The 17,029-nt window shown below is 39.3% G+C and overlaps 1 long non-coding RNA gene across 2 annotated transcripts in view; it reads right to left on the reverse strand.

Moving 5' to 3' along the window:
• Nucleotides 1-11,160: 11,160 nt before the first annotated feature.
• Nucleotides 11,161-17,029, reverse strand: part of LOC147915343 (uncharacterized) — a 30,500-nt gene continuing 24,631 nt past the window's right edge. For both annotated transcript variants that reach the window (XR_015553915.1, XR_015553914.1), the window contains exon 6: nt 11,161-14,930. This is a non-coding gene — a long non-coding RNA (uncharacterized LOC147915343). The remainder of the gene's footprint in view (nt 14,931-17,029) is intronic.

Consider the following 17,029-nt stretch of genomic DNA (forward strand, 5'->3'; position numbering starts at 1 on the left):
TGTGTGTCTGTTATGTATACAGAATATATAATATCCTGGGGAAAACGGGGGTTATAGGATATAGTGTCTGTAGACAAGAAGCTTATTACCCTACTTGGAAAATAACTACATTTCTTTCTGTTTTTTTGTGAGGAAGATCAGCCCTGAGCTAACATCCATGGTAATCCTCCTCTTTTTGCTGAGGAAGACCAGCTCTGAGCTAACATCTATTGCCAATCCTCCTCCTTCCCCCCCCCAAAACCCCAACAGATAGTTGTATATCATGGGTGCACATCCTTCTAGTTGCTGTATGTGGGACGCGGCCTCAGCATGGCCAGAGAAGCGGTGCGTCGGTTCGCGCCCGGGATCCGAACCCAGGCCACCAACAGTGGAGCTCGCACACCTAACCGCTAAGCCACGGGGCTGGCCCTAAACATAGATTTTTAAAATGTCAAAATGAGTGGTACTCCTGGTGTGTTGTTTCTGAATAACAGCTGTCATTGTCTTAGCTCTTTCCGCATAGTGTTTGCTCCTGCCTCACACCAGGCCTATGAACAGGGCCAGGGCGGGTATCATTCATGATTTCCTGATGAGAACGCTGAGGCCTTGTAAAGTTGGGAGATCTGTCTGGGCGCCAGTATTGATGATATCCTAGGATTTTTATCTACTATGTATTTTTCTTTATCTTCTGTAATTGCCATTAGATTTCGATATAATTGGTAACTTGCTACCTTGGTTTTTCAAATGAAACCCACAAAGTTTGTGGGTATCTTTTGGTACCTTATTAAGCAAATGAGGAAAATGAGATTACCAGCTACAGCTGCTGCTCATATTGACAAACCATTTCATTTATTTTTCTACCTGACAAGCGTGTTCATGCAATAGACATTAAGTGGCTGTTATGCAGTCATCATTAAATTGTCAAGAGTGGAGGGATTGACAGGACAAGTGTGCACACTTCTCATGCTGAAGAGACTTTCAGTGCATTTGAGGGAAGATAAGATACACTCATGAAAGTGTTAAGCCGCTACCCTTCCAGACAGCACAACATTATTGTCAAAACGAGGGATGCAGGTGTGCCGTGTCTGTGTGTTGATTCCAGAGGGGTCCAGGTGAGCTGGGGCTTCAACCTGACTTTACTGATTGATGAGACTCTGTGAGGGGAGGACCAGGGAGGGCCTTCTAGAGAAGTGGAGCTTGACTCAGGAAACAGGGAGAGACGAAGTTGGGGGGTGGACGGGAGGCATGTAGAAAAATACAAGTGATAGTCTGGTTGAAGAGATGACATCTGTAGACACTAAAAAGCCATGAAAGAAATTGTGTTTTCCTTATTTTCTGCTACTGGAGCCATGCGGTGAAGGAGAGGTTTTGGGATTACATCACAGCACTGTAATGTGTGAGAGCCCTGGGGTGTGGCTGAAAGCCTGGAGGACCAACTGAACTTTCCATATATGTATAGTTTACATGGGGTTGTATAGAGTGCTTATAGCATACATTGTATTAGGGTGAACGTGGAATCCTAAGTGAAACCATTTATCCCTTTGGCTGTTGGTGCCGCCTGTTTTACATGGAGGCAGCGATGTCCAAGACTGAGTGGCATTGTATTAGGATGAGGAAGCGCTCTAGGCAAGAGTCCATTCATCAGGGGATGTGCAGCTTGCTACCCGGATAGATGCCCGGCTACACCTTCCATGAAAGGTTCACATGATACAGATATGAAGGAGGCAGGATCCTGTGCCTAATGGCTGGCAACAGGCAGGGAGACATTTTCTTAAACCAGCAGCTGGTGCAGCACTGTCAGGACATCACACCTGACATCCTCGCTTGCCCGAGTCTTACCTTCTTCCTCTAAGTATGAGGATATTCTCTGATGTTTTGGCCAATCCACATATACAGAATCCCTTCAGTTTCACCAATGAGAGCTCATTTCTAAATTCATGCTAATTAAACGAACCACTCATTTCACCAATGAAAAGCTATTTCTGATATTCAGTAAGCTAAGTAGCGAAGCCTCTGGTGCTTATCAAGATATGACTAGCTTAAAGATTTTATTTATTTATTTTTTCCCCTCCAAAACCCCAGTAGTTAGCTGTATGTCATAGTTGCACATCCTTCCAGCTGCTGCATGTGGGACACGGCCTCAGCATGGCCAGAGAAGTGGCGCGTCGGTGCGCGCCCGGGATCCGAACCCGGGCCGCCAGCAGCAGAGCGCGTGCACCCAACCGCTAAGCCATGGGGCCGGCCCTAGTTATGACTAAACAGCTTAAAGAGACGTGAATAGCTGAAACGCACAGCCAGGTCTGAAATGTGACACTTTCTGATACAAGACTAGCTGACCCCTGGAATCTGAATTCTCTATTAGGGTCAATGACTGTCCCTGAAGGTAAAGCTTGAACTAACTCATCTATGCGTTGTATATCACCGTCAATGCTGAAGAATATTTTATGAATTTCTTAATTTATTAAAAAAAATTACAGAAAGAGCATCTCCTGTCCATCAGTTAATTCAGTTTACTTTATAGTCTCAACATGATGACTACAGTATGTTTTTTGCTTTTAATTTGCTCTTTACCTCTGCCACACTCTTACTCTCTTCACTTTGCTTTATAATCAACAAATGTTTAGCGAAATATACATATAGGTAAGGAAAATATCATGAGGAGAACCCAGGACATGCATATATTGAACACACACATCCTAAACATGTTGTTGTTCTGAAATCCTAATGAGTAGCTTTGAAGGTGTTTATAGGCCTCAAAGTGGCCTCCTTTTTGAGATTTCCACTTTATTCCCTGGTGCCAGGTGTAGTTGTGAGCCTTCTCATTCTGTCCAGATTCTATTGGCCTGTAGCTGGGAAAAGTTTTCTTTGCCAGCAGATCCCTGTCCAATTCTTTTATTCTTGTCTGGTTTATTTACTTTTTCACTATATTTCTCCAAAACACTTCCCAACTTGGAACCAAGATAACTCGGTTTCCTGGACCTTTTGTTGTTGAAGCCAGGGAAGCTGTTATCATCCTGTGGTGCCTAGTATACGCTGTCCTTTGACTTTGCCACACGTATTCAAACAGATGTTAAAGGGACAGCATATTTGAATGTATTAAAGATGCTAAGAAATTGCTTAAAAGATGCTTAAAGTTCAGGGAGATCTCCGATTGAGTGTCTGGATTTTCTGATCTTATAATCTCGGCCCACATGCCATCTCTACCTCTAAAGAAAGAGACTTATCGTCTCAAAGAATCAGCTCTTAGTTTCATTGAATGTTTCTGTTCTTTTTCTAGCCTCTCTTTCATCTATTTCTGCTCTGATTTTTATTTCTGTCCTTCTACTGACTTTAGGCTTTGTTTATTCTTCTTTTTCTAGTTCTTTTAGATACTGTGTTAGATTGTTTATTTGGGCTTTTTCTCATTCCTTGAGGTAGGCTTGTATTGCTATAAATTTCACTCTTAGTACTACTTTTGCTGCATCCCATATGTTTTCATATGTTGTTTTTCATTTTCATTTGTCTCTAGGTATATTTTGAATTCTCCTTTGACTTATTCATTGATCCAATAGTTGTTCAGTAGCATGTGGTTTACTGTCCAAATATTTGTGACTTTTCCAATTTTTTCTTCTAGTTGATTTCTAGTTTCATACACTTGTGGTCAGAAAAATGCGTGATCTGATTTCAGTCTTCTTAGAAATATTGAGGCTTGCTTTGTTTCCCAACGTATTTCTATCTTTGATAATGTTCCATGTGAACTTGAGAAGAATGTGTATTCCCCTGTTTTAGGATGAAATGTTCTATATATATCTATTAAGACCATCTGGTCTGATGTTTCATATAAGGCCACTGTTTCCTTGTTGACTTTCTGTGTGGATGATCAATCCATTGATGTGGGTGGGGTGTTGAAGTCCCCTACAATTATTGTGTTGCTGTCAATTTTTCCCTTTAAGTCTGATAATAGTTGCTTTATATAGTTTGTTGCTCCTGTGTTAGGTGCATGTATATTAATGTATTATGTCTTCTTGGTGAAATGTCCCTTTTATCCTTATGTAATGTCTGTCTTTGTCTCTTGTCAGGCAAGGGAAACAAAAGAAAAAATAAGGAAGTGGGACTACATCAGACTAAAAAGTTTCTGCACAGCAAAGGAAACTGTCAACAAAATGAAAAGACAACCTACCAACTGGGAGAAAATATTTGCAAATCATATATCTGACAAGGGGTTAATTTCCAAAATATATAATGAACACAAACAACTCCACAACAAAAAAATGAACGACCTGATCAAAACATGAGCAGAGGATATGAAAAGACATTTTTCCAAAGAAGTTATACAGATGGCCAACAGGCACATGAAAGATGTTCAACATCACTAATTATTAGGGCAATGCAAATCAAAACTACAATGAGATATCACGTCACACCCATCAGAATGGCTATTATTAAAAAGGCAAGAAATAATAATTGTTGAAAAGGATGTGGAGAAAAGGGAACCCTCATACATTGCTGGTGGGAATACAAACTGCTGCAGCCACAATGGAAAAAAGGATGGAGATTACTCAAAAAATTAAAAATAAAAATACCATAAGATCCAGCTATTCTACCTCTGGATATTTATCTGAAGAATATGAAGTCAGTAATTCAAAAAAATGTATGCGCCCCTACGTTCTTCACAGCATTATTCACAATAGCCAACACTGGGAAGCAACTCAAGTACTTATCAATGGATGAATGAATAAAGATGTGATATATATACATATATACCATGGAATACTACTCAGCCATAAAGAAGACAACCTCATGCCATTTGTGACAGTATGGATTGACATTGATGGTATTATACTAAGTGAAACGAGTCAGATAGACAAAGAAAAATACTGATTGATTTCACTCATATTTGGAAAATAAACAAACACATAGATAAGGAGTACAGATTGTAGTTACCAGAGGGAAAGAGGGAAAGGTGTAAAGGGGCACATATGTATGGTGACAGATGAAAACAAGACTATTGGTGGGGAACATGATCCAGTCTATACAGAACTGAAATATAGTAATGTACACCTGAAATTTACACAGTTATAAGCCATATGACCTCAATAAAATTAAAAAGAAATTTATTTTTAAATATAGCAAGACCCATTTTACACCTGGGCTGCAGGCAGCCCACGCACTCACTGAATTACACAGAAGGGCAGTTTCCCAGGTGAGTCCTGTCTGTTTTGCCACCCTCGGAACATCCTGATGAAGAACACAGGCCCTAGGATGCTGAAGCAGGTGGGACCCCTGGAGCAGGGAATGTTCTGAGAGTGTGTGACACAAAGTATCTGTGCAGTGCATACTGGGTAGTGAGTTTGTGCTTCTCTTCAAGGTATGCCTTTGGTCATAATCTGCCAATAACTCAAGGAAAATCACTCTTAGGCTTCTTAAATGGAAAATTCTCGTGTCCCAACTTCAAAGCTGCTGAGTTAGAATTCCGGGGAAGGGACACTGGACTTGTCCAGTTATTATCGTGTAGACTGAAGTCTGAGAAGCACTGCTGCTGGCGTCCAGCTGTAGCCACTGCCCGAGGTCAAAGCTCCACATCTTGTGAGGCCTGAGACGGCTCCCAGGGGAGATTTCTGTCTGTCGTCTGCAGAGGGGCGGCCACCTCACCTCTTCCCGCTGACTCGCTTCCCTAACTGGCTTCCTTGTGCTTTTCTTAGTCCTTTTTTTACCTTCAGAGATAACCGGGAGAGGCAAGATAGAGATACAAATTTTACTAAATCTAACACTTAAGTAATCTTTAAAAAATTGTACAGCGTTCAGATGTAATATTTATTTTTCTGTTGGGTTGTTTTTTGTCTTTCTCCCTTTTGTTGTCTTAAAGTATTTTGTGTTATTGGCTGGGAAGATAACATGATATTAATATCAGCTTTATATTGAGCCCCAAACCAGGAAAGCACTTTATATTTGTCATATGGAATTAAGAATCACATTTGTGTAATGATGTTTAAAGGAATTTGGTTGTTTTATTCCTTGTTTTTTCTTCTTTTTGGCATAATAAAGTCCCAGTTTCTTCTTGGTGGACTGATCAGGAATATTGATGTCTGATCTATAAGTGAAGATTAAATAGAAGGTCATTGTTACTATTCATAAATCTCTTCCTCACTAACTTTTCCTGAATGGTAGCATGGGTGTTAGAGTTAAGAATTTTGTTTTTTCCCCCATTGGATTATAGAAAGAAAGATAGTCATTAGAGACTTCACTTGGAGTTGTAGTCAAAGAGCATCACAGAAGAGCACTGAGCTTGGGTTCGGCCATGTATCAGCTTTGTAACCTGGCTGAGTTTTCTAGCCACTGTACCCAGTCTCTTCATCTATAAAATGATGAGAAGAACAACATCTACTACGTCGGGATATTTTGAGGGTTATGGGAGTTCATGTATGTTCAAGCACAGAATTAACATTCAGAGTGCAGTGCCTGGTTCAGTAGAAGTGTTTGCTGCTGTTATTTTAATTATCATTATTTCATGTCCTGTCTTCCTCATGAGTTCCCTGTAAAACCAACAATATTCCACAGTGTAAAGAGTTTTATTCCAGGTCCCTGCTTAAAGGCCTTCAGAGGGAGCCTCGTGCTCATAATCTCCTGTTTTTATCCCAGTCTCTGGAGGGATGCATTTATCTCTTTCTTCTTTGCACTGAGGTACTGAATGGGGGCCCACACCCAGCCCTGCATGTCCTCCTTTTAGTATCCGATGCTTTTCAGACACTGCTTAGTGTTTACTTGGTGGACTATACTCCCTGACATGAACAACTCATGGGAGATAAGACGTAGGAAACATTGTTCCATATAGGTCTCTGAGTTTATCATAACTCTGAGTACAGTTGAAAAAGGGCAAAGGTAGAGTCCCTTAATGCAAAGATATTCAGAGATGAGGGTGTTCTAATGTGACACCACCTGAAAATAAAGCAAGCACATAAAAGCATATGAAGTTTTAAAAGGAAAAGCACACAACTAGAAGAATTGATCCCATTAAATACACTATTCTATTTGTTTATGCATCAAATTACTGATAGGAAATAGCCAGATGTAGAGATAGTAGAATTGATCAATTTCATAGAGAATTCTTTTTAACAGTTGTTCATATCTTGTGTTTTACATCATTGATTAGGGTAATATTTTCATCATTTCCTTTCCTAGTGTCTTTATCTTTCTCAACTTTTCCAAGAGATATATTTATATTATCCTCTAAAATTTTAGGGCAATTTAAAAAAGTTATCAAACATTTTAAGTTATTGATTTTGTATACTGGAGGAGATCTAGATTGAAAGTTAATTAGTGATAATTAGAGTTTTAGTTTGGTAAAAGATGGTAGTTGGAATTGATAACAGGATGTTTGTAACCTAGTTTTTTCTTCATTATTTGATGTAGTTTTCAAAATGACAGAGCAAGTAATTTTTCATGTAATATATTGTCTCATTTTAAAATATGTGTTCTTGGAGAGGGTGATGGAGGTAAATAGAAAATAATTTAATGTAGTGACTTGTTTTTCTCAAGTAGATCTGTTATAAACCCAACAGCTGTATAGCATCATTTTGTCCAAATGACCTGATGGCACTTTCTTGACTTTTCTTGCTGTGACTCTAGCAATCTGAGGTCACACCATCTTTTCCCTCCTAGTCATGTTTTCAGTTGTAAGAGTGACACTATCAGTAATATAGTGACAACTTTGCACACAGTCTACTATTTACTAAAATATATATATCAATTGCAAACTTTGATAACATAATTATTAAGTAATGAACTATTTGCAGTGCACCTAACAACTGATTGCTACACGTTATTGTGTAGTGACATCATGGTTAAAACCATTATTTGCAACATGTGACCCCTTTCAATTTTATTTTAAAGGAAAAGGTTCAATGACTTTTTTCTTTTTGAAGAAGAAAGATTTGCATTTCCATCTTAGAAAATTGAGAACTTGCTTTTTGCCTTTTTTTTGTCTTCAGCTCTTCTTCCTACTGGTTACTAATTCACATGTCCAGTTTCTTCAGATTCATGGTGCTACCTCTTCTGCCTTTTTCATGGTTCTCAGTTTAATTTTTCTATAATCCCGTCTGAGAAAGATGCTTATCTCCACCTTCATATATCAAGGAAGGAACGGACCCTCCTTTATGTGAACTTGGAGACAGAGGCCAAGGTGAAGCCTCGGTGCCCCTCCCCACCAGTGAGCTGCAGAAGGCCTGCAGAGTCCTGTGAATCTTTTGCTCCCCTCCTGACTCCCTACATAGTTGGCATTGACTCCACGGAGAAGCCCAGCTTGGTACAATCGAATTTTTGAAGTCTATAGAAGCCTGCTGAAGGATAAGATTGGCTAGAAAGGACATCAGCAAGCAGTGTGCTCCAAAAGTTGGTGGCAGAAACATTAAGAAGAAGAAAATCTTTCCGTTTATCTTGTTTTCTTTTTATGTTCTCTATCTTCATTTTCCTTTACTTAGATGGTACAAACCCTGTCCTCTCCCCATGGTGGTTCTTTTCCTGGAGTCCCACGGCAGTTTATTCATATCTCTTTCATTCAAATTATTTCTGTAGTGTAATTTATCTGTTCATATATATCTGTTTTCCTTGCAGACTGCCAACATTTCAAGACCTTTGGGCACATAGTGTATACTTAAGTATTTGAGTGAATAAATGAAGCTCTTTTGTGGCATAAGATCTAAATAAATACAATACCTACTCAGCACATGAATGCAAGCATTTGAGAGAGAGTTTTGTGTCTCCTGAAGCAGCCTGTGGACCAGTTTAGGGGCTCAGTGCCAAGGTTACTTAATAGATTTAGATAAAATGAAAGAGATAATTAACTTTAGTTTTAAAATTCTTGGAGAACAGGAGCAGCATATCTAGATGTGGATCAGGACTTGATCATTCTTGTTGCATCTTTGGAAAATCCAATCCTTTATCTTTCTATGAAAATGTGACTGGCCAAGAGAATGAACAGAGGACTGGCTTTTAGAAAGGCAATTTTGTCAGAGGAAATCCTGGAGGAAAAAATATAGAAGGAGAGCTGGTAGAAACACGGCAGAAACTTTTTGTGTAGAAACCCTAAAAATTGGGTTTACATGCTGTCTGAAAGAACTGTAACCCAACTTTTCTCCAATATAGATTTGAGCAGCTTTTAAATATCTAGGTATACAAAAGGATTAGAAAGGAAAATAGATTGGGCCGGCCCTGTGGCTTGGTGGTTAAGTGCGCACGCTGCAATGCTGGTGGCCCGGGTTCGGATCCCGGGTGCGCATCGAGGCACCACTTCTCCGTCCATCCTGAGGCCGAATACCACATACAGCAGCTAGAAGGATGTGCAGCTATGACATACAACTATCTACTGGAGCTTTGGGGGGAAAAAATTAAATAAATAAAATCTTTAAAAAAAAAAAGAAAGGAAAATAGATCAAACTGAAAGGAATTTAGGATGGAACAATGAAATGAAGCTGAAGTAAGAAATGTGTTTCAGAAGGACCTGCAGTTTTTAAAGGTAGTTGGAAATGTATCCCTCAGGTTTCAAGTACAAAGGGAAATGGGAACAATTCTGTATCATCTCATGTCCATGAGATTAAAAGCAACAGTCTCTCAGAGAAGCAATACTTTTCTGGCCTCTAATGTCCCAAAAAGTGTTTTGAATGGTGCCTAATGAAAGAGATTCTGTGTGACACAATGCAAATACAGTATCATCAACTCATTTCCAAGTTTAGTTCAAACACTTTAGGACACGTTCAATTGAGGTAACGCAGAATTCTATAAGGGGCCAAGGAAGAGGCCGACAGCATTCTCTCTCAGCTTCTCACTTGACCAAGGGAGAAAATGTTCTTGAACAGATCGACCACATCTCCTAAAGACAATGCTCCATTTTCAATTTTTCTTTTTGTAAACTCAGTCTGCATTTCCCATTACATACGCAAGCTAAAGCCTGTGTGTAGACATCCTTCGTTGGCAATGAGGAGCAGATCCATACTATTAAATAATCAAATAAGCAAAACATCTTGTTGGCCCCTTTTAGGAAAATTACAAGTTTAAGTCCACCTTCATTGGTGGAAGTACATGGTATATCAGAATTAAAATATCTACCACTTATTATGCAGCTAATCATAAGTCATGCTATTTAAATGAAACTGAATGAATTCTTCTATTAAGTGGAATAGATTTTAGACAAACTGATGTATAATTTCATATGGGTGAATTTTTACTTAAAATGTAAAACTCTTTAGAGACCGTTTCATTCAGTTTTAGAGGCATATTTTGTATATTTTGATGATTTTATTTATTTTCCTTCATAGTAGAAAGGCACATCCTACTCTTTTTCTTGCTGCCTTCTCTCTACAAGATAAAACTCTTCCAAGTTTATTTTGTTTTATAAGGCATAGGCTTACGTTGTGATGATAAAGAGATCATTTCTGAAACATGTTTGGAACTGTAGGGAGCCCAGAATTTTAGATTATGCTCAGAATTTTGTGAGGTAACTTCAAAGAAATGGAACATTTAAAATTTTGCCAGAAAAGTTTTCTCTTACTTTTCTTCACAGTAATCAAAAAAAAAAAGTTTAGTTTCTTAATTCTTCAGATGGGTGAGTGCAGGAGTTGGCAGGATTAAATGTACCCTTGAGAGAGCTCTTACTGGGTTACTCTTTCAAAACAACCATTGTGGGCCAACCCCGTGGCTTAACAGTTAGGTGCACGCGCTCCGCTGCTGGCCGCCCTGGTTCGGATCCCAGGCGCGAACCGATGCACCGCTTCTCCAGCCATGCTGAGGCCACGTCCCACATACAGCAACTAGAAGGATGTGCAACTATCACATACAACTATCTACTGGGGCTTTGGGGGAAAAAATAAATAAATAAAAATTAAAAAAAAGTAATTAAAAAAAACACCACCATCCTAGTTTATGAATATTTAATGGGGACTCTGTCAGTCCCAGAGCTGCTGACAGAGGCAGTTCCCAAAGCTCCAGCAGGTCCCGGGAGAGGACAGCGCTGGTAATCAGTGTCATCAGAGTTTGCATGAGGAGTGGTCATTCTGTGGATGTTAGAACTGAGTGGAGTTCTCAAATGCAGCCCAGTGACTCTAGACCTGAGCCCTGGTCAGAAGCCAGTTCACTTGTCATTCGCTCTGAACATGGTGTCTTCCCTCTGCTCATGCCCCTTTTTGCCATTTCTCATGCTTCTCCTGACTCTTTCTCTTTCCTACACCTTCTTTCTTCTTTTTTCTCTCTTTCTTACTTTTACTCTCTGTTATATTCCTTCTCCTTATCATTCTTTTCTTCCTTTTCTTATTGTTCTCATTTATTTTCTTTTTATTTTGTAGCACAGTTACTCTGTACATCACGTTCATCTTAAAATCTTGACCCTCTACAACTCTTATATTTCAGTTAGCTATTTTGAAGAAAGTGTTTTGATAAATTTCTCTTAGATGTTATAACATGCTGATTCAAGGAGATAAAAACTATCATGAAAGGGATGGGGATGGAGAATGAATTCACTTCAGGTAGCCATGGAATTAGACAGAGGGAAACTGAGAGCTTAGGTGTGGGTGTTCAAAATATTTCCTGATACATCTTTGTAGTTCATTGTTGTGGTAAACTGCACATGGTCTTATTTACTGTTGGAGCCCAGAAGTTTGCTCCTCTGGGTAGGTCAGCATGTCTCGGCCTATAGAAAAGAAGCTAGGAAACACTGCCTGCGTTTCTAATGTAAAGAACTGTTCGTGTTCCACCAGGAGATCTTTTGGGCTCTTCCCTGCACTATCTGAATAGAAAAAGAGGAACAGAAGCTTTTCTCCATCTGCACAAAGCCGGGACCCTATTTTGAGTTTGAGAGGATTTACATGTGACTGAAAACAAAAGTGTTCCCAAGTTTGGATTTGCTTTAACAAGATCTATTGACCGGCTTTGATGTTAAAGGTCTTTATTCAAAATTGGCTACATCTAGTGTTAAGTTCAGAGTTGAGATTCTGAGTATAAGACAGAAGAATGCCTTTTTGATTAACTCAGTGAAATACAATATTTAGGAAAATGGTTATATTTGAAAGCTACTTGTTAATATTCTGTTACCACAGTGACATCTGTAGGTAAGTGACTACTTCATGCTATTCTCGATGATTTCTGTTTGAAAGACATGCCCTGAGCTTGATAAATAAATGGCAATCAATAAGATATATTGGAGCATATGAGGAAGCGATTTGGAGTAAATCTAACTCGGCCTGAGTTTGTTTTTCCAAAAGGTCTTGTCGCCTGCATTCTGTATCTGCTTTACCATGTCTCCAAGAGAAGAATAAATGCCCTTAAGATAAGAATGCAGCTTCCCCCTCATTGGCATTGCCTTAAGGATAAGCATTTCTCCCTAGGCTGTGATTTTACTGCTGCATTCATCCCGTGACCGCCCAGCTCCAGACAACAGACCTGACACCAGCCACATCCATCGAGACAGCAGACCCGCTCCCTGCTGTGTCCATCAATAGCTATTCTAGCAGGGCAACCTGGCAGGGCGATCTTGTGGTTATTGTAAAAGGTACATTACAATCCTATGTGATACATGCTCTTTGATGGTATATAACCACTCTGTACTCTCCACTTCTTTGGTGCCCTTCCTTCTTTAGGGAAGGAAGGCCCAGGGCCATGGTCCTCAAAAGTTAGTTCATAATAAACTCACCCTAATTTTGATTTATAGATTGATTATGGATTATTTACATCGACATGTTTTACAAGTAATAAAATATCTTGAAAGGAAACAATAAAGCAGCAGCCCTGCATTACACATGAAAGTTGTGCTCCCCCTGGAGGGAAAATGAGGATGCAACATGGGTCGAGTACTTGATTTTATAATCCACTGGTGCCTTTCAAAAATATAGCTATTATTGTAAGAGTCAAGATATCCTTAAGAATAGTGCCACAAAACAGGTTTTCCCAGCTTCTTTTGTCAGAGCTGAGACCGACATCAGGCTGGGGCACTTGAAGAGGCATGGTGGACTCAACTGAGGGTTACTTAATTACTGTGAGATGATTAGCCAACAGTGAATAAGATGCAGAATGATTAAAAACAGGTAAAGGGATATAAAGTTGGAAATAATTAAGAAAAATAATGCCTTCAAAATATCCTCTCATTATTTTTATAGCATATTTTGTGGCATGACTAGGATAGTATGTTAGATTTTTCTAAATCCTTATCTCCAGGGCATATATTACTGAGTTCTTCATTGTATATGATAATGCCAAAGAAAACCTGGACAAAAGTATTCTGTACTATCAACAAGGACAAAACATGTACAACATTGTTCTATATATTAAGATTCCAGCTGTAATAGTCAAGATATATATTCAGGGGTGTAAAATTATAATGATTTTCTATTTTTCTCGGGCTGTGAACCATGGTAAAATATATAATAATAAGCAGGAAACCTGATGAACTAGGTGATTTAAAACACCTGATTTTACAGCTTGGACATTCAAGGGTGAAATACATCAATTTAAATTTCACACCTTCTCATTTCCTTCTAGCCAGTGAAGTGTCTGGAAGACACAAAATACATAAAATTAATTGAGAGTTAACAGTATTTGGAAGCAGTTGAGGTTAAGCCCTCAACAATGGTGGCCCTTACTTCTGGAACCATTGAATCTTTGTCATAAGTTTATTGTATAGACAAGTTCTCTTCTTACATGATTTGTGCATGTTTCATAGAAGAGAGACAGGGCAGGAGAATTAACTATTACTCTACACCCGTCCCTTTACTGTATTACCTCATGCAATTCTTACAGTAATCCTTTAAAGTAACTATTATAATTCATATTTAACTGATAAAGAAAACCATGTTTAGCGGCCTGCCCGGTGGTGCAAGCGGTTAAGTGTGCTCGCTCCGATGCACCAGCCTGGAGTTCGCCAGTTCGGATCCTGGGCGCGTGCCAATGCACCGCTTGGCAAGGCATGCTGTGGTGGCATCCCGTATAAAGTGGAGGAAGATGGGCATGGATGTTAGCCCAGGGCCAGTCTTCCTCAGCAAAAAAAGATGAGGATTTGCAGATGTTAGCACAGGGCTGATCTTCCTCACAAACAAAATAAGACCATGTTCACAAAATTGATCAAGGGTGAGAGGGAAGATCTGAACATCAGTCTGTTGGGTTTTATGCCTCTATTCTCTCCACTGTGATAAAAATGGTACTTCAACATGGGTACTCCCCATCTGGCTATTTAATACCAGTTCTTGCCAGCATCACTGGGTGAGATGAGATGAGAAGTTTACTTCCAAAGTTATTCTATTATATTTAAACTATACTATTTATGAGTCAGATGTCAAGACATGTTTTAGAGGCAGAGAGAACAACTGATTACTTCACCTACACATTTTTCAGTTTTACTATAACTTTCGTGTGTCACATTGTGTCAACTTTACCAACTTTAGTGCTTCACTGTTCTTTTTTAAAAAACTCACAATTTCATTTTCCATGTAAAGCACCTTGCTGTTTTCTTCTTAGTCACTAGATGGCAGTTCTGTATGTCTGTAAATTACCACTGCAGCAGGAAACGAGAGGTCTTAAGCCAGTTTGCTCTGTACAAATGATGGACATAGGAGGATTTCTGGTCCATCAAGGCTGCCTGTGTTATTCCGTGGCCGTAACGGGGATGTCCAGGACTGCTTAGTCAGAGGCATGAAGCAGAGTGAGAAAGCATCCTCTAAGTTCTTCTTCAGATGTGAGTTCAGGCACCTATCCTCTCACCTGAGCACACTGGAGTTTATTGAATGTGTTCTGACTCTTACTCTCTCTCTGTAGTTAATAAGTCTGGGAGCTCCACACCCCTAGAAAAAACACACGACTCATAAAGCCTTTTCTCAACTAAACGGAGTTGAGGGCTATGGTGTTGCCTGAGAGTCTGATGCTTAAAGCAAACGCACCTGGTGCTCATGTGGAGGGAAAGAGCGACAGCTACTCCTGGAGGGCTTTTATTGATGCTCCTATGGAAGGAACAAGTTTAAAATAAAACCACATTGCTTAAACCTCACTAACTGATTATTTTATTTTCAAGTAATATGCTGTGAAAATCTGCTATGTCTAAAAAACTATTTCATAAAACTGAAACAATTCTGTTTTTTATTCTCTGATATTTGAAATACGATTAAAACTGTAACTCCTTTAACATTCTACAATATACAAACAGGCAAATATGAATTATATTCTCAAAAAATGTTTGCTCCCATGCTAAAGATTAATATATGGTAGCAAAACGGGTTACCACCCAGTTTTTAACTAAGTTTTTGCTTTTGAAATTACATATAAAATTTGTGTTTTGAAGTATTTTCCTAAAACTCAGCATCTTTCTGATATAAATGGACTAGTTGACAGGTAACTAGAATGAAATTTGATCTTTAAAACTCTAGCTTTGTGTAAGAATTGATAATATCAGGCAGTTGAAAGTTGGGTCTCTCCACTTTATGATATTTATTAATTGTGAATAGCCACATCTATTACAAAGTGCTGAATAATAAAAAGAAATTAAACAATATCAGCACTCTCTTACCCCACATGTACAGTTTATATGCAAATAAACTCTCAAAGGTCAGAAAAATGCTTATGATTTCAGCTAAATGGTAAAATACTATCTCATTCCAGTTTTAACCTCATTTGAAATTGATTTAAAAAACTCTTCTCTTAGGATCCTGCTCTGATCAGTGCCCCCTGGTCCCCTAAATGTCTCATTTGATTGCAAACCTATCTGAGGAATTGAATATTCTTTTCCATTTGTTCTCTTTAAGGTATCTGTGATAGTGCTTTTTATACAATTTATTATTATTTTCAGAAACATCTTGGGCCGGCATCGTGGCTTAGCTGTTAAGTGCACACGCTCAGCTACTGGCAGCCCGGGTTCGGATCCCGGTCGCGCACTGACGTACCGCTACTCTGGCCATGCTGAGGCCAAGTCCCACATACAGCACCTAGAAGGATGTGCAACTATGACATACAACTATCTACTGGAGCTTTGGGGAGAAAAAAAAGGAGGAGGATTGGCAATAGATGTTAGCTCAGAGACGGTATTCCTCAGCAAAAGAAAAAGAGGAGGATTAGCATGGATGTTAGCTGAGAGCTGATCTTGCTCACACACACAAAAAAGAAACATCTTTATTTAGGAACAAATCAAGGAAACAGATGTGAGGAATGTGGGGTCGCCTAGTTGATGGTGCTTGAGGGATTCCTCACGTGAGTCTCGGCATAGAAAAGTTTAAAGAGTAAAGCAGCATTGGTCAGATCAAAAGTGTGGGGTGAACATAATTCTGAAGGAATAATGATGGAGACGTAAAAACAAGAAGCCACTTGAATTGCATTGGAAGATATTAGACACATCAAAGGGCTGGGAAAAAACATTGTTTAATGTAAGTTCTTTCTAAACTCTAAGGCAAAAAGTAATATGAATTTACATGGTAATTATAAACCACAAAACATCAATTCACAAGACAAGTAAACAACTAAAGTAGAAACCAGAATAAGAAAAATAGAGGTTAAAGGAGAGATGGAGAGAGATTCTTGGGGTCAGAAAACATGGCTGAGTCATCCTTGAAGTCTCCCTCAGACTCTGATCATTCTTAGTGCTCAGTAAACACTTTGAGCCCATGAGCCTGGGGAGGGGCAAAGTGAGAGGTGGTTGGGAGGGGCCACAATGCAAGGATACCCTTGTGGAGGCACTGACATTGAAAATCAGTGACATTTTGCCAAGGTGTTTACCATAATATATTAAGGATTATTCTGGAAAGTTAAGGATTTTTCTGGAATGTGTATTTTCATTTTATGGAAACTCCAACTAGCCCAGAGAATGATTTAGACATTTCAGCTTTAGAAATAAAGAGAGGGGCCAGCCCTGTGGCACAGCAGTTAAGTGCACACGCTCGGCTGCAGCGATCCCAGGTTCACATGTTCAGATCCTGGCGCGCACCGATGCACTGCTTGTCAAGCCATGCTGTGGTAACATCCAATATAAAGTAGAGGAAGATGGGCACAGATGTTAACCCAGGGCCAATCTTCCTCAGCAAAAAGAGGAAGAAGACATCAGAAGTTAGCTCAG

The sequence above is a fragment of the Ceratotherium simum genome, chromosome 13 (assembly GCF_057802395.1).
Source record: "Ceratotherium simum simum isolate JZ-2026a chromosome 13, ASM5780239v1, whole genome shotgun sequence".
In the NCBI taxonomy this organism is placed as follows: Eukaryota; Metazoa; Chordata; class Mammalia; order Perissodactyla; family Rhinocerotidae; genus Ceratotherium; species Ceratotherium simum.